The 17,655-nt window shown below is 45.8% G+C and overlaps 1 non-coding gene across 1 annotated transcript; it reads left to right on the plus strand.

The window, feature by feature from the left end:
* Positions 1-2,297: 2,297 nt before the first annotated feature.
* On the plus strand, positions 2,298-2,374 carry trnar-ccu (transfer RNA arginine (anticodon CCU)). Its single transcript has one exon. It is a non-coding gene; the product is annotated as a tRNA-Arg (tRNA).
* The last annotated feature ends 15,281 nt before the right edge of the window (positions 2,375-17,655 follow it).

The raw sequence follows: 17,655 nt of genomic DNA on the forward strand, positions 1-17,655 counted from the left end.
TATCATAGCAGAGGATCAATTGGAGGATCATTGTAAAAGGCCGTGGATCATCTAACAATATCAGAAGATTACTTAATGTGATTCAGGCATGTCAGCAACAGGCAGTGGATGGCTTGCTGGTTTCCTTAGATGCAGAAAAGGCCTTTGATCGTGTCAAACGGCCGTATCTTTTTTCACTTTAAAACGATTTGGTTTGGGCAATACTTTTATTAAGTGGGTGAATGTTCTTTATAATGACCCTTTGGCTGTGATTCTCAGTAATGGTATTAGGTCAAATAATTTTAGTATTTTATCACCACTACTTTCCACACTATTGATCGAGCCATTGGTTGAGGCTATTCGGTGAGACCCCAAAATATCTGCTGCAGACATAGGACTAAAGTCACATAAAATTACATTGTCCACAGATGATGTTCTAATTTTCTTATCAAACCCTGCACCTTATCAGTGCATCAATTCATTTAGCGCCTTTTCAGGTTATAAAATCAACTTTACTAAATCAGAGGCTATGCCTCTGGGGAATCACTGACGCTCAGGGTGTTTTCCCCTTTAAATAGTCGCAGACAGGTTTTGTTTACCTAGCCATATTTATCACACCTACGTTTGATCAATTGTTCAAAGCTAACTTTACACAGTTATTTGACAAAATCAAGCAGGATCTTGAGCGATGGAGCACTCTTCCCATTTCTAGGCTTGGCCGAATATCTTTGCTCAAAATGAAAATATTTCCTCATCTGCTCTACCCAATACGAATGATTCCATTCATTTTCACCCAACTTAAAAAATAAATGGCTGGTTTGTTTCTTTCATCTGGAACAAAAAAAAAGACCCTGTATTAAAGTGCCTAAGTTGCAGCTTCCCAGTAGTCCAGGAGTCTGGATTTTCCAGACATCAAAAAATATCAGTTAAGTTCCTTTTTATCTTATGTGGTTGACTGGGTTTGCAAAGGACCCCTCCTCAATTTGGCTGGACATTGAAGCCTCACAAGCAAAATGCCCTCTTATTAATATCCTTTTCCTCAATAAGATGAAACTAGTTAAGGAATATTGTCGCAATCCAATAACAATGAATACAGTCAGGGCTTGGAGGGCAGTGCGACAAATCGAGGGCAACACAGTGAAAATATCACCCTTCACTCCAATAACCGGCAACCCAGATTTTCAGCCTGGCGTTATGGATTCTGGATTTAAACTTTGGATTTCTAAGGATATTTTCCATCTAGGAGATTTGTTTAATGAAGGAACGATGATGCCTTTTAGTCAAGTAGTACAGAAATTTAACATACCCAGCAAGGATCTTTTTCGTTTCTTTCAGATAAGAGATTATATACAGAAAAAAAGCATCATTGTTAACTGATTTCTATAGTTCTGACATAGAAAAGAGGGTGTTTTGTTCTGAGGGTGAAGTCTACATTAGTTCTTTTTACAGCATCCTGAGGGAATGTTCTCGTGGAGGGGCTGAGCAACTGGGAAGGGTCTGGGAGGGAGAGCTGGGAGTGGAAATTACAACTGAAACAAGGGAAGACATCTGTGATAATGCGAAGAAGATTTCAGTTTGTAATAGAACTGAAGCATTGCAACTCAAAATTCTGCCTAGAGCCCATCTGACTCCAGATCGTCTCTCGAAATTTAAGACGGGGGTTTCTCTAATGTGTTCTAAATGTAAAGTAAATACTGGAATTTTCACCCACGGTTTTTGGACTTGTCCCAAACTTCAGGCATACTGGAGTGATATTTTGGGTGAAATGGAAAAGATTCTGAAGATGGAGCTTGAACTGGACCCAGTGTCTTTTCTCTGAGGCTTACCCAGCAGTCATATTATTAATGCACATCAGAAAAAACTTTTTAACATCCTGACTATTTGCACGAGGAAGAACATGTTACTTTGTTGGATAGGCGATAAGGCCCCTGGACTTTTTGGTTGGTGTAAATTAATCATGGAATACATTCCTTTGGACTTCTTGACATGTATGGTACACTCAACAACAAACAGTTTTCATAAAACATGGCAACCTTTTCTGCAGTATGTGGATGTAAACCTGTCTGATATACTAAAGGCTTTTGTATAGGATGAGGTGGTGATGTCTATATTTTGATGGAAGTGTTACGATCGCTGATAACTGTGAGAGGAAGAAATGTAAATGGATCTGGAAATTGGAAGTTTTGTCATGCTGAGCAAAAAAAATAAATAAAATATAATTATAAAAAATTGTCCAGAATTGGTGGCAGATGGAATTTACACCACACAGAAATGTGAGGTGATGCACTTTGGGATTCAAATTCTGACTTGAATACATGGCCCCAGTGGCCTAATGGATAAGGCACTGGCCTCCTAAGCCAGGGATTGTGGGTTCGAGTCCCATCTGGGCACTGCAGTACACAGACAGCTCGGGGCATTTTGGAGTTCAGAGTTCAATGCTTGCGCCACCCTGCTCCCCTCGGTAAGGTACATGCATGGGGTTTCTCCATGTGCCCAAGTCTCCTCCCACAGCCCAGAGACACCCCGGGTAGGTTAACTGGTCTTTGTAAATTGTCCTGTGGTTAGGTTAGGGTTAACTGAGGTTGTCCGGGGTGGGGGGGGGGGGCGCATCTCAAAGGGCCAGAAGGGATCACTAAATAAAATGAGACTAAGTGACAGGGGCTTTAGGAGACTTTAAAGAGACCTGAGGGATAAACAGGATTAACATTGATAAGCACAAGAGGTTCTGGAAATCCAGAGCAACACACACAAACGCTGGAGGAACTCGGCAGGTCAGGCAGCAGCTATGGAAATGAATAAGCAGTCGCTGTTTTGGGTCAAGGCCCTTCATTGAGACTGAAAAGGAAGGGGGAGGAGTCTGGAAAGAAAGATGGAGGACACCTAGAAGGTGATAGGTGAAGCCAGGTGGGTGATGTTAGAAGCTGTGACCTGATAGGTGGAAAACAGAAAGGGCCGGAGAAGAAGGAATCTGATAGGAGAGGAGAGTAAGGGAAGGAGGAGAGGCACCTGAGTGGGATGATAGGCAGGTGAGGTAAAGAGGTAGGAGGCCAGAGTGGGGGACTGAAGAAGAGGGAAGGGATTGGGGATAGATAAAGTTACTAGAAGTTGGAGAAATCATTGCTCATGCTATCAGGTTGGAGTCCACCTGGACGGGATCTGAGTGTTGTTTCTCCAACCTGAGGGCGGCGGTGGGCAAAGTGACCGGGTGCTTTCAGTCCACTAGGTTCATGCTCTACTGGTACCGTGACATCGCCACCCAGTGCCATGGAGCCAAATGGCAGTGTGGTGAACTACATATACCCGTATGGATACACCCCCACCCCCCCGCTGACTGCTCCTGTGGCTCCTCCCACAGACCCCGGTATAAAGGCGATTGGAGGCACTGCTCCTCCCTCAGTCTCCAGGATGTTGTGTGGCGGTCGCTTGCTGCTGACGGTGCTTTCTTCCAGCCAATAAAAGCCTACCTTAACTCACATCTCCGAGAGTTATTGATGGTGCATCAGGCATCCTGTGGAAGGACTGCATTGCCCCTTAAGCGGGCCAATCCCTTGCCAGCACAGGGGGAGAGCGGCTTTCGATGAACAGGTCAGACTGACACTTACCACAACAAAGGGAAGCTGGTAAAAGTGATCAGAGGGGGCTGAGCAGGCGAAGGAAAAGAGAATTGATATTGGGAGGGGTTATCTTGACCTCAGGACATCGTTGCAGGATCTCCTCAGGACACACCTAACCACAAGCTACTGCATCATTAAGGACAGGAATTTGGATATTCACTGAAGACTGCCAGGGCCACTTGGAGGGTTAGTCAGTGCAGGACCCAGACCCTGTTCACTGGTCTTCACCCTGTCAGTAAGATATTTCATTGGAAATGGAAAAGAAAGCACATAATTTTTCATGCAATAAGATTTTTTAAGAGACTCTTAGATAGGTACATGGAGCTTAGAAAACTAGAGGGCTATGTGATGGGGAAATTCTAGGCAGCTTCTAGAGTAGGTTACATGGTCAGCACAACATTGTGGGCCGAAGGGCCAATAATATGCTGTAGATGTTCTATGTTTCTATCTCTCAAGGGGTCCTGCGGCAGTCTGCAAGGAGGGAGACAGCTAGTGTCCCTTCAGTGAAACTGGAGAAATGTGAAAACGTGTGTTTTTGTTTGCAGAGGAGGGGCAGAGATGGTGAGAAGGGCAGAGGATATGCCTCTGATAGGCTGTCCAAGTGAAATGACGTGTAGTTAGTAAATGGACCGGGGCAATAGAGGGAGGGAGAAAATACAACAATTATAAAATTGAAACAAAATAGGACACTGGGATTACTCAGCAGATGGGGCAGCATCTCAGCATCTGTGCAGAGGGTTAAGGTAGTTAACTTTGCATTAGGGCTGGCCAACTCTGATGCAAACAGGAAAGGCTGGTTATCTGAAATTGCAGAACCCAATATTGGGCAACGTTCCGGGATGGAAGTTGCGATGCTGGATACTGGAGCTTATTCTGCACCCAGTTTCCATCAGTGCAAGGGTTGCAGTGAGAGTGGATATTGGAGGTTATTGTAAGCGACAGGAGGCGGGAAGTTCAGCTCCACTCCTCACAGATTAAAATGAAATAAAAGCAGAAGATGGAGCAATATCCTTCTGGCTAAAATTAAACTGACGAATATTGTCATCCCACTGGGGCTATCAAATTGATACAGAGAGAGTGAATGTGCTGAAGGAAGGGAAAGAGATGGCAGTCGTTCAGACCCTAGTTCAATGACATCAGCACCACTTCCCGCACTAATTCCCATATTCCCAAGGAAACTTCAGAATAGCTTACAGTGATGAGTGACATAGAGGCTTATTGTTAAAGGGGAGAAAAGAAAGGGATGAACACGATGTGGCCAGTCCTTTCTCTTTCATTGTTCTCCTCTGCCTCCACCTGCTGGTTTTCAAAAGACCTGACAACTTGGGTCCGCACCCTGTCGGAGACATTTCCTCTCTCCTCTCCGCCACTCTCCGCAGCTGAAAATAGGCTGGTTTTCTCACTTTCCGGATCCGAGGAAGCATCTTTGACCCTAAGAAATGACTTTGTCCCTTTACCCCAGATTCACCTGATACCCCCACAAGGGCTCTACGACGTCTACAGGTCTAAAGTGTGACCGGCACTGACTTCACCTCCAGCACAGTGTGGCTGGAGAACGCGGTGGAGTTGCTCGCTCTGCAGCATGAGCAAGTTCAAGCCCATGAGAACACAACTGGTGCACATCCAAATCGTACTCCAGCCTGGCTTGGAAGTGCATTGTTTTGTCCTCATCCTCACTGGATCGAAATCCTAAAATTCCCTTCCTGGCATCCTCGGCAAATGGAAAAGGAAACGCCAAGGCTGAATGTGTACCAGAAGTCCAAGCAAGACTGAAGTATTTCAGGGAAAGCCCCCGAGCACGCAAGCTAGAGTTGTACTTCATGCACTCCCGGAGGAGCTGCTTTTTTTTTGGTAACACCAAGAGCCCCCGAATGGAAAAGGTAGTCGATCCGGCCCAGTCCATCACGGGTAAAGCCCTCCCCACCATTGAGCACTTCGACATGGCGTGCTGTCGTGGGAAAGCAGCAGCCATCATCGCCCCCACCATCCAGGCCTTGCCCTCTTCTCACTGCTGCCATTAGGGAGGAGGTACAGGAGCCTCAGGACCTGCACTAACAGGTTCAGGGGCAATTATCACCCCTCAACCATCAGGCTTTTGAACCAAAGGTGTTAATTTCACTTGCCCCATCACTGAACAATCTATAGACTCACTTCCAGGGAATCTTCATTTCATGTTCTCAATATTTATTGTTTGTTTATTTATGATTATTTTGTTTGTTTTTTCTTTTTGTATTTGCAGTTTATTGCATTTTGCACACTGGTTGTCTTGTTGGGTGCGGTTTTTTAATTGATTCTATTGGCTTCTTTGCATTTACTTTGAATGCCCTCAAGACAATGAACCTCAGGGTTGTCCATGGTGACGGTAATGTACTTTGACAATAAATTCACTTTGAACTGTGAATTTTGTTCTAAATTACTCCAAGTTGGGAGACTTGCTTTCAGTTGCCAGGTCCAAAGCTGTGGAATTTTCCCTCTAAACATTTTGCCCCTTTACTTCACTTCTGCTTTCTATAAGATATCCCTTTAAACTCAGCTGTTCCAACAAATTTTCATAGCAATTTCCTAGGTAGCAAATGATGTTTGATGGTGCTCCTATGAAGCATCTTGGGGAATTTTATTACAGTAAGATTGCTTCCTAAGTAAGGTTATCAATAAATCATCTGCCATAAAACCATAGGATTATAAGATATAGGAACAGAATGAGGGCATTCAGCCCATTGAGTCTGCTCTGCCATTTGATCATGGCTGACTTATTGTCCCAGTCAACTCCATTCTCCCGCCTTTTCACCATACCTTTTGGCGCATAGCTAATTAAGTGCCTGTCAGCCTCTGCTTTGAATATGCCCAGTGATGTCACCTCCACAACCATCTGTGGTAAGGAATTCCACACATTTGCCACCCTCTGGCTGAAGAACTTCCTCCTTTTCTCATTGGGAGTCACTAACTGAGCAAAAGCCTGTCCGGGGTTTTGTAAAACATCACCTATAGTCGGGGGGGGGGGGCACAGTGGCGTAGTGGTTAGCACAACGCTTTACAGTACCGGCGACCCGGGTTCAATTCCCACCGCTGCCTGTGAGGGGTTTGTACGTTGTCCCCTCGACCACACGGGTTTCCTCCGGGTGCTCTGGTTTCCTCCCACAAAGATGTAGGTTGATTGGTCCTGTGACTAAGCTAGGATTAAAGCAGGGGATTACTGGGTGGTGCGGCTCGAGGGACCGGAAGGGCCTATTTTGCACTCAATAGAAAGATAGATAAATAAATAAGAAAGAAAAGAGAAAAAATGTCTGCCGCTGACCACAAGGCAGATGTCAGGACGATGACTTCATGCTCTCCACTTTCCTGGACTCCGTCTCCAAGACCATCCAGAGCAAAGAAGCCCTTATGATTGACAACCTGAACGTTCACTAAAGAATGCATCATCTACAGAGACTGGAGCAACTCTCCAAGAGTTAGACGGTTGTCCATGCCTGTGACCACCACTGAGAAAGGCATGAGCAGCAGGCACAGGAGGACATTAGCATCCCCCAGCTCCCCTCCATGACACACTCACAATGACAGAAGTGCTGGCATCACTCTGCAGGTCCAGCAGCCTTTGTGGAAAGAGTTAAAGTTTCAGGTTTGAGGACCTTCATCCGAACTGGAAAAGAGAAAAAAAATACTTTACGGATGTTTTACTAATAGGTGAGGCATTTTCTATTTTTATTTCAGAGCTTTGGAAAATATATTCCCCCTCCCATTCTCTCATCACTCTGGGAAAACTCCTCATTTTCACTGTGGCTGCTCCCTAACTACAGTGGACTGCAAGAGTACACAAGGAAACTCGCTGTCACGCACACCACAGCAAATCACCTGCGGTCCAATGGCCTATGCGAGCAGCTTCACCGCTCCTTAAAGGCTGCCTTGAGGGGTATGATCGTCTCCTGTGGGTCCTGCTGGGGCTCAAAACAGTTCCAAAAGAAGACCTGTACTCTCCCGTGGCTGAGTTGGTGTACGGACAGATGTTATGAGTGCCAGGTGACCTCATTCCTGATGCTACAACCACCCAGTTGGCCTTTCAACAGTGTGCAGTGAATTCAACTCCTTTGCCCAATTCCTGTATCCCATCACGGCGTACTCTTGGGTTTCTGTTAATCTACATCCCACCTTATTTGTTTTTGCCCTGCCTAATGCACAACAACTTCCCATTAGGCCTCCTTACGATGGCCTGTTCTGTGTTTTGGAATGGAGAGGAAAGACTTTTATCATAGATAAGAGGGGTAAATCTGAACGTATTTCGATAGATCGTCTTAAACTGGCCCACCAAGAATTGGAGGATTCCGCTACCATGGCCCTGCCATCATGACTTGACCATGAATGTGTCAACACACCTGTGGACGAGCCAGAGGCACCTGCTGTCCTCCACCCTGGAACACGGGACCCGAGCTGGGTGGACCATTCGAGCTACAAACGGGCTGATGGTGCCGGTTTCAGTGAATTCTGGTGGGGGGCCTGTGTCGGATAACGTAATTGGTGGAAAGTACATAATTCACAACCAGCGACGTTGAGTTGGGGATTCATTTTAAGAGGTTGGTCTGACGTGATGATGTAATTACATGGAGAGTTTTTATCATGCTTTGAGTTCAGTTTTTTGGTGCTCAATGAATGAGTTACTATGGCTTTTCTGAAACATAAAACGTCTGGCAGAGTCTGGCCCTGTGGCTCAGATGGGTAGGGAAAGGAAGAGGATGGCAGCAGTGATAGGGGACTCTATGGTCAGGGGTTCAGACAGGTGATTTTGTGGACGCAGGAAAGAAACTCGGATGGTAGTTTGCCTCCCAGGTGCCAGGGTCTGGGATATTTCTGATCACAATATCCTGAAGTGGGAAAGTGAACAGCCAGAGGTCGTGGTACATATTGGTACCAATGACATAGGTAGGAAAAAGGAGGAGGTCCTGAAAACAGACTACAGGGAGTTAGGAAGGAAGCTGAGAAGGACCTCAAAGGCGGTAGTCTCTGGATTATGGTGAGGAGATTGCTGAGCCTCTAGCAATGATCTTTGCATCATCAATGGGGATGGAAGAGGTTCTGATGGATTGGAGGGTTGCAGATGTTGTTCCCTTATTCAAGAAAGGGAGTAGAGGTAGCCCAGGAAATTATAGACCAGTGAGTCTTACTTCAGTGGTTGGTAAGTTGATGGAGAAGATCCTGAGAGGCAGGATTTATGAACATTTGGAGAGGCATAATATGATTAGGAATAGTCAGCATGGCTTTGTCAAGGGCAGGTCGTGCCTTACGAGCCTGATTGAATTTTTTTTGAGGATGTGACTAAACACATTGATGAAAGTAGAGCAGTAGCTGTAGTGTATATGGATTTCAGCAAGGCATTTGATAAAGTACCCCATGTAAGGCTCATTGAGAAAGTAAGGAGACAAGGAGCCATTGCTACGTGGATCCAGAACTGGCTTGCCCACAGAAGGCAAAGACTGGTTGTAGATGGGTCATATTCTGCATGGAGGTCTGTGACCAGTGGTGTGCCTCAGGGATCTGTTCTGGGACCCTTGCTCTTCATAATTTTTATAAATGACCTGGATGAGGAAGTGGAGGGATGGGTTAGTAAATCTGCTGATAACACAAAGGTTGGGGGTGTTGTGGATAGTGTGGAGGGCTGTCAGAGGTTACAGCAGGACATTGATAGGATGCAAACTGGGCTGAGAAGTGGCAGATGCAGTTCCACCCAGATAAGTGTGAAGTGGTTCATTTTGGTAGGTCAAATATGATGGCAGAATATAGTATTAATGGTAAGACTCTTGGCAGTGTGGAGAATCAGAGGGATCTTGGGGTCTGAGTCCATAGGACACTCAAAGCAGCTGCACAGGTTGACTCTGTGGTTAAGAAGGCATATGGTGTATTGGGCTTCATCAATCGTGGGGTTGAGTTTAAGAGCCAAGAGGTAATGTTGCAGCTACATAGGACCCTGGTCAGGCCCCACTTGGAGTACTGTGCTCAGTTCTGTTCGCCTCACTACAGGAAGGATGTGGAAACCATAGAAAAGGTGCAGAGATTTACAAGCATGTTGCCTGGATTGGGGTGTATGTCTTATGAAGATAGGTTGAGTGAACTCGGCCTTTACTCTTTGGAGTGGCGGAGGATGAGAGGTGACCTGACAGAGGTGTACAAGATGATGAGAGGCATTGATCGTGTGGGTAGTCGAAGGCTTCTTCCCAGGAAATGGCTAACACAAGAGGGCACAGTGTTAAGGTGCTTGGAAGTAGGTACAGAGGAGATGACAGGATTAAGTTTTTCTACGCAGAGAGTGAGTGCGTGGAATGGGCTGCCGGCGACAGTGGTGGAGGCGGATACGATAGGGTCTTTTAAAAGACTCCTGGACAGGAATATGGAGCTCAGAAAAATAGAGGGCTGTGGGGAACCCTAGGTAATTCTTAAGGTAGGGACATGTTCAGCACAGATTTGTGGGCCGAAGGGCCTGTATTGTTCTGTAGGTTTTCTATGTTTCTATCTGCCTGTCCTTCCTCACAAACTCCTTACAAGCTGTCTCTACCTGTGCTCCAACTTGCCACTTCACTTCAGTTCTCGCCTCCCTGCAAAACTAGTTTAAACACCCCCCCCCCCCCCATAGCATTAGCAAACTTCCCTTGGTTTCAAGTGCAACCCATCCTTTTTGTACAGGTCACACCTGCCCCAGGAGAGGTCCCAATGATCCAAAAATCTGAATCCCTACACCCCTGCCCAATCCTCACACCACACATTTATCCTCCACCTCATTCTATTCCTATACTCACCGTCGCGTGGCACAGGCAGCAATCCCGAGATTACTACCTTTGAGGTCCTCCTTCTCAGCTTCGTCCCTAACTCCCTGTAGTCTGTTTTCAGGACCTCCTTCTTTTTCTGCCCAATATGTACCACGGCCTCTGGCTGCTCGCCCTCCCATTTCAGGATATTGAGGATGCACACAGAAACATCTCGGACCCTGGCACCTGGGAGGCAAACTACCATCCTTGTTTCCTTTTCACACCCACAGAATCACCTGTCTGACCCCCTAACTATAGAGTCCCCCATCACTACTGCCACCCTCTTCCTTTCCCTGCCCTTCTGAGCCACAGGGCCAGACTCTGTGCCAGAGGCACGGCCGCTGTTGCTTCCCCCCAAGTAGGTCGCTCCCCCCCAACAGCACTCAAAATGGAGTACTTATTGTTAAAGGGCCCTCCCTTCCCTCTCCTGACAGTCACCCACTTATTTGTCTCCTGTGGCCCCGGGATGACTACTTGCCTGTAGCTCCTATCTATCATCTCCTCACTCTCCCTACCAAGCTGAAGGTCATTGAGCTGCAGTTCGAGTTCCCTAACTCTGTCTCTAAGGAGCTGCAACTCGATGCACCTGGTGCAGATGTGGCTGTCAGGGAGGCTGGGAGTCTCCCGAACATCCCACATCTGACACCAGAACAGAAAACTTGCCCCGCAGTCATACCCACTATTCTAATGCGCCGAGTCCTGCGAGACCCTCCTTTTTTTAAACTCTGCTCGCTGACCTGTGCAAAGCTCTGTCTCTCTCTCTTTGAATTGATTGGTCCACCACTAATTTGCCGAGCCCTGGGAAATGCTCCACTTTAAGCTTTTCTCCATGACCCATGCGAAGCTCCCTTGCTCTATCTTCAAATTGATTGGTCCGCCGTCAATGCCTCTTGCGATAACCTGGGGTACATCCCATCAGGACCTGACCTCATTACTCAAAAGTAAAATACTGCCTGATCTGGTTTAATCCTCTGTCATTCGATCTCCATTTATAGACATTGACTGACAGCAGATGTGAGACTGACAGGTTGAGCATTCCATCACCCTCCTCTCTCCTCGGTTAAGTACAACATTCCATTCCGAGGAAACAGTCTCCATCTTGAAGTTGCGGCTTGCCGTGTTTTGAGTGCTTCTGTGAACATGGTGGGGATGTTGTGTTGCTGCTGGAATGAGTGGCCACGCTTACAGGCTGCCCCCAACCCATGAGGCAATAGACCTCCCAGGGGAGCAGAATCACAGCCCTGTTTAATATCACCGGCACGCATCATGAAATTCAGCAGCAATACAATGAAATGCATGACAAATATAGATAAAACCTGAATCACAGTAAGTTTCTGTATGTATGTTAAATAGTTAAGTTAAAATAAGTAGTGGAAAAATGGAGGTTAAAAAAGTAGTGAGGTAGTCCATTTAGAATGGCAGAGGGGAGGAAGCTGTTCCTGAATCCCAGAGTGTGTCCCTTCAGATCTCTGTACATCCTCCCTGATGGCAGCAATGAGAAGAGGGCATGTCCTTAGGTCATTTGGCCCATTGAATCTGCTTCACCATTCCATCATGGCTGACTCATTATCCCTTTCAACCCCATTCTCCCATCTTCTCTCCATAAACACTGGTGCCCTGACTAATCAACCTCCACTTTAAGAAAGATCTGGCCTCGATGGCCGTCTGCGGCAATGAATTTTTTAGGCTGTGTCAGTTGTTTATGCAAACACGCATTTTCAATGTTCATGTGATTAAAAATAAAGATCTCAAAATAAAACGGATCTTTCTAATTGGCTACGTCACTGTCTGGTATGGGGGGTGCGGGGCTGTGGTGGGGGGCTACTGCACAGGAGCGAAGTAGGCACAGAAAGTTGTAAATTCAGTCAGCTCCATCACGGGCACTAGTCTCTGCAGTATCCAGGACATCTTCAAGGGACGATACCTCAAAAGGACCATCATCACCCAGGACATGCCCTGTTCCCATTGCTACCAGCAGGAAGGAGGTACAGGAGCCTGAAGGCACACACTCAACGATTCAGGAATAGCGTCTTCCCCTCTGCCATCTGATTCCTGAATGAACATTGAACCCATGAACCCTACCTCACTACTTCTTATTTCTATTTTTGCACACTCCTTATTTAGTTTAACTACTTAATATATACAGTACCTACAAAAAGTATTTACCTCCCTTGGAAGCTTTCATGTTTTATTGTTTTACAACATTGAATCACAATGGATTTAATTTGGCTTTTTTGACACTGATTCACAGAAAAAGACTTTTTTCATGTCAAAGTGAAAACAGATCTCTACAAAGTGATCTAAATTAATTTCAAATCTAAAACACAAAATAATTGATTGCACAAGTATTCACCCCCTTCAAGTCAGTATTTAGCAGATGTACCTTTGGCAGTGACTACAGCCTTGAGTCTGTGTGGATAGGTCTCTATCAGCTTTGCACATCTGGACACTGCAAGTTTTCCCCATTCTTCTTAACAAAGCTGTTCAACCTCTGTCAGATTGCATGGGGATCGCGAATGAACAGGCCTTTTCAAGTCCAGCCAGAAATTCTCAGTTGGATTGAGTTCTGGACTCTGACTTGGCCACTCCAGGATATTAACTTTGCTGTTTTTAAGCCAGTCCTGTGTAGCTTTGGCTTTATGCTTGGGATTATTGTCTTGCTGGAAAGCAAATCTTTTCCCAAGTCTCTTGCAGACTACATTGGGTTTTCCTCCAGGATTTCCCTGTATTTTGCTGCATTCACTTTAGCCTCTACCTTCACAAGCCTTCCAGGGCCTGCTGCATCGAAGCATCCCCACAGCATGATGCAGCCACCACCCTGCTTCACGGCAGGGATGGTGTGTTTCTGATTATGTGCGGTGTTTGTCTTATGCCAAACATAGCATTTAGTCTGATGGTGGTTTCATCAGACCATAGAACCTTCTTCCAGCTGACTTCAGAGTCTCCCACATGCCTTCTGGAAAACACTAGCTGAGATTTCCTGTGAGTCTTTTTCAACAGTGGCTTTCTCTTTGCCACTCTCCCATAAAGCACCCGGGCAACAGATGTTGTCTGTGCGGTCTCTCCCATCTCAGCCACTGAAGCTTGTAACTCCTCCAGAATTGTCACAGGTCTCCTTCTTGCACAGTCTCTCAGTTTTCGAGGACGGCCTGCTCCAGGCAGATTTACAGCTGTGCCATATTCTTTCCATTTCTTGACGATCGACTTCTCTGTACTCCAAGGGATACTCAGTGACTTGAAAAGTTTCTTGTATCCATCTCCTGACTTGTGCTTTTCAATAACCTTTTCACGGAGTTGCTTGCAGTGTTCTTTTGTCTTCATGGTGTCGTTTTTGCCGGGATACTGACTCCCCAGCAACTGGACTTTTCAGACACAAGCGTATTTTTTACTACAATCAATTGAAACAACTTCATTGCACACGGTGCTCTCCATTTAACTAATCGTGTGACTTCTAAAGCCAATTGGCTGCACCGGTGATGATTTGGTGTGTCATATTAAAGGGGGGCAAATACTTAATGCAATCAATTATTTTGTGTTTTATATTTGTAATCAATTTAGATCACTTTGTAGATATCTGTTTTCACTTTGAAAGAGCCTTTTTCTGTTGATCAGTGTCAAAAAAGCCAAATTAACTCCGATGCTGTAAAACAATAAAACATGAAAACTTCCAAGGAGAGGGGGAGAATACTTTTTGTAGGTACTGTGTGTGTGTATATATATATACACACACACATATAATTTTTCCTTTATTACTGTTGTATTGTACTGATGCCGCAAAGTTAACAAATTTCACGACACTTGCCAGCGATATTGAACTGGATTCTGAACATGCAGGCTCTGAACTGACACAGACTAAATTATTAGTGCATTGGAGCCCAGTCCGAAGATGTTGATCTTAAATGCTATCCCATGCACGAGGCTGGAGAGTCAGGTTATAAATAGCCCAGTGGGAAGGAATGTAATAGTGATGTTTGGCTGGAACTCAGCCATCTCATTGTTGTTTGTCACTTAACTGTGGCATTTTTGACAGGGTGAATCAGAGTGTCAGGGATCCTGCCAATTTGTGTGTGGCTGTCAAGGTGGCTGTGTTGACTATGTAATTATGAGGCTGCCTGGCAGTATTACTGCCAATGGCAGTGCCTGTGTGTTTTAGTACAAGTGTGAAAGAGAGAGTAAATTTAAAGAGACAATGTGCAACCCATCCATCCGCGTTTCATCCAGGAGCTCACGCAAAGACCAGATTCCATCAATCCTGGCATTTTAATTGAATAATCTCACTCTTAACTTTCTTCCTGTCCAGGGCTGCTGCGTTTCCGATCTCCCAGAGCCTCTAGGAATATATTGGAGATAGGATAATCAGAGATAGGAGATTTACTAGGATGTTACCTGGGTTTCAGCACCCAAGTTACAGAGAAAGGTTGAACAAGTTAGGTCTCTATTCTTTGGAGCGTAGAAGGTTGAGGGGGGACTTGATAGAGGTATTTAAAATTATGAGGGGGATAGATAGAGTTGACGTGGACAGGCTTTTTCCATTGAGAGTAGGGGAGATTCAAACAAGAGGACATGAGTTGAGAGTTAGGGGGCAAAAGTTTAGGGGTAACACAAGGGGGAATTTCTTTACTCTGAGAGTGCTAGCTGTGTGGAATGAGCTTCCAGTAGAAGTGGTAGAGGCAAATTCGATACCGTCATTTTAAAAAAAATTTGATAGGTATATGGACAGGAAAGGAATGGAGGGTTATGGGCTGAGTGCAGGTAGGTGGGATAGATGAGAGTAAGCGTTCAGCATGGACTAGAAGGGTCGAGATGGCCTGTTTCCGTGCTGTAATTGTTATATAGTTATATGGTTATATAATAATCCCATCTTCCTGAGGTAAATGGCCACCTTTAAGATCTGCAAGGCCTCTGCCTGCTATGTTCTCCAAGGTTGCGGGATATCAGAACAAACAGCCGCTCTGGGAATGGAAAGGCGGTCAGCTGCAAATTCAAAGAGAGGGGAGTTTGGAAATGAAGGAGAAAGGGTTTCCTGATGCCAGTTGTGCATTGGATGGGGAATTCTGGGATCCAGACCAACAATTGTCCCTCAGTTTGGCTGGGACCGTGACCAGTGCCGCATGCACTTATTGTCTCGGTCGCATTGTTTGTACAACTGGGCTGTAACTGAGATGTAAAGATAGACGCAATTAGCATTTAATTGCTTCTAGATGGGCTGAGGACAAGATACAGAATATTGGCTGGTAGACGAGCTGCTGGGTGGGCTGCGGTCGCCGCGGGATTTCTGAACGGACACTCACACAGGATGCTGGAGTAGCTCAGCAGGTCAGGCAGCGTCTACGGAGAGGAATAGACAGTCGACGTCTCAGCTCGAAGCACGCCGGTTTATCCCTCTCCATAGACGCCTTCGGACCCACTGAGCTCCTCCCTGGCATTCCGGCTGCGTTGCTTTGGATTTCCAGCATCTTGTGCTTTATGGAGAGCTGACTAGAGGAGGCTGCTGGAATGTAGTCAGGCAGATCTGTTAAAGTCTGATGATCTGCAGAGAGTGCGGTTCACATTTTCGTTTCAAACCCAGTTTCATGAGGTGCAGGCAGCAGCCTCTGAGCCGGCTGCGTTCGTTTGTCTTGTCGAACACTGCAGGAGATTAAAGTCACGCCTGCAACAATCAGCACCCTGTGATCCAGAGGGAAAAACAACATCTAAATACAGAACAATAGGATTGTTCAAATCAAAGAAAATGATACAAAGAGGCCATTGGAGCAACACGGATCTGGGAGGCTGGGAGCCGGCTGACAGATTTCACATTTAAACCTCTCCCATCTTAGGAGTGGAATTCCTGGAACCTGGAGGAAGTTTATTGTTACTGTGTCCTGAAGGACTAAGACCATGAGAAGCGTTGCAGGGCTATAAAAACTTGGTTAGAATCCAGTGCTCAGTTCTGTTGAAGGAAAGATGGGGAAGCTTTAGAGAATTTACAGAAGAGATTTGCCAGGATGCTGCCTGAACTGGAGGCCATGTCTTAAGAGGATTGGTCACTTGGATTAGAGAGGCTAGTCACTTGGATTGGTCACTTGTTTTATGAAGAAAGAGCGAGTGAGAAGGCTTTTCTCTTTGGGGCAATTGAGAATGAGAGGTGACTGATAGAGGTGTGCAAGAAATGATAAGAGGTGTAGATCAAGTGGACTTTTCCCAGGGTGGAAACGGCTAACTTTAAGGTGACTGAAGGAAAGTATTGAGTCAGAGGTAAGTTCTTCACACAGAGAGTTGTGGGTGCTTGGAAATGCTCTGCCACGAGTGGTGGTAGAGGCAGTACATTGGGGACTTCTAAGAAACGGTACGTGGATGATAGGAAAATGGAGGGCGATGTAGGAGGAAAGGGTCGGATTGACCTTAGAATAGGTTAAGAGGCCAGCAAAACATCATAGTCTTCTACATTCCACGATGTAAATGGGAGCCATCTTGGCCTTCAAGCGTGTTCTGTCATTCAACACGTTCCCCTGCTCAATGCCGTATTCCCACATCTACCATAACCTACCTCATGTTGATCTTGCACCTCATTGTTTACCTGCACAGGATTTTCTTTGTAGCTGTTACATTTTATTCTGCATTATAATTGTTTCACCTCGTTCTCCCTCAATGCATTGTGTATTGACTTGATCTGTATGATCAAGTTTTTCACTGTAACTGGGTACTTGGGACAATAATAAACCAGTGCCAATTCCCAAAAAAAACCCTCTCCCCATACACTTTCTGTGCTTGGTCATCTTGATCTTTTTAAAATATAATCCATGAGACCATAAGACAGGGTTGCAGTTTAGGCCATTCGGTCCATCAAGTCTGCTCCACCATTCCATCATGTCTGATTTATTATCCCTCTCATCCTGCATCTCCTTGAAGAAGTTTGGTATGGGGCCCCCAAACCCTAAGAACTTTCGACAGGGACACAATCGAGAGCATCCTGCCAGGCTGCGTCACTGCCTGGTATGGGAACTGTACCTCCCTCAATCGCAGGACTCTGCAGAGAGTGGAGCGGACAGCCCAGCGCATCGGTAGATGTGAACTTCCCACTATTCAGGACACTTACAAAGACAGGTGTGTAACAAGGGCCTGAAGGATCACTGGGGACCCGAGTCACCCCAAGCAGAAACTGTTCCAGCTGCTACCATCCAGGAAATGGCACTGCAGTATAAAAGCCAGGACAACAGGCTCCAGGACTCACAGCAGATGCTGTGGTCAAATCGAGATGTACAAAAAAGCTGGATGGACTCTTCTTCCACCGG

Source organism: Hypanus sabinus, chromosome 29 (genome assembly GCF_030144855.1).
Source record: "Hypanus sabinus isolate sHypSab1 chromosome 29, sHypSab1.hap1, whole genome shotgun sequence".
NCBI lineage: Eukaryota > Metazoa > Chordata > Chondrichthyes > Myliobatiformes > Dasyatidae > Hypanus > Hypanus sabinus.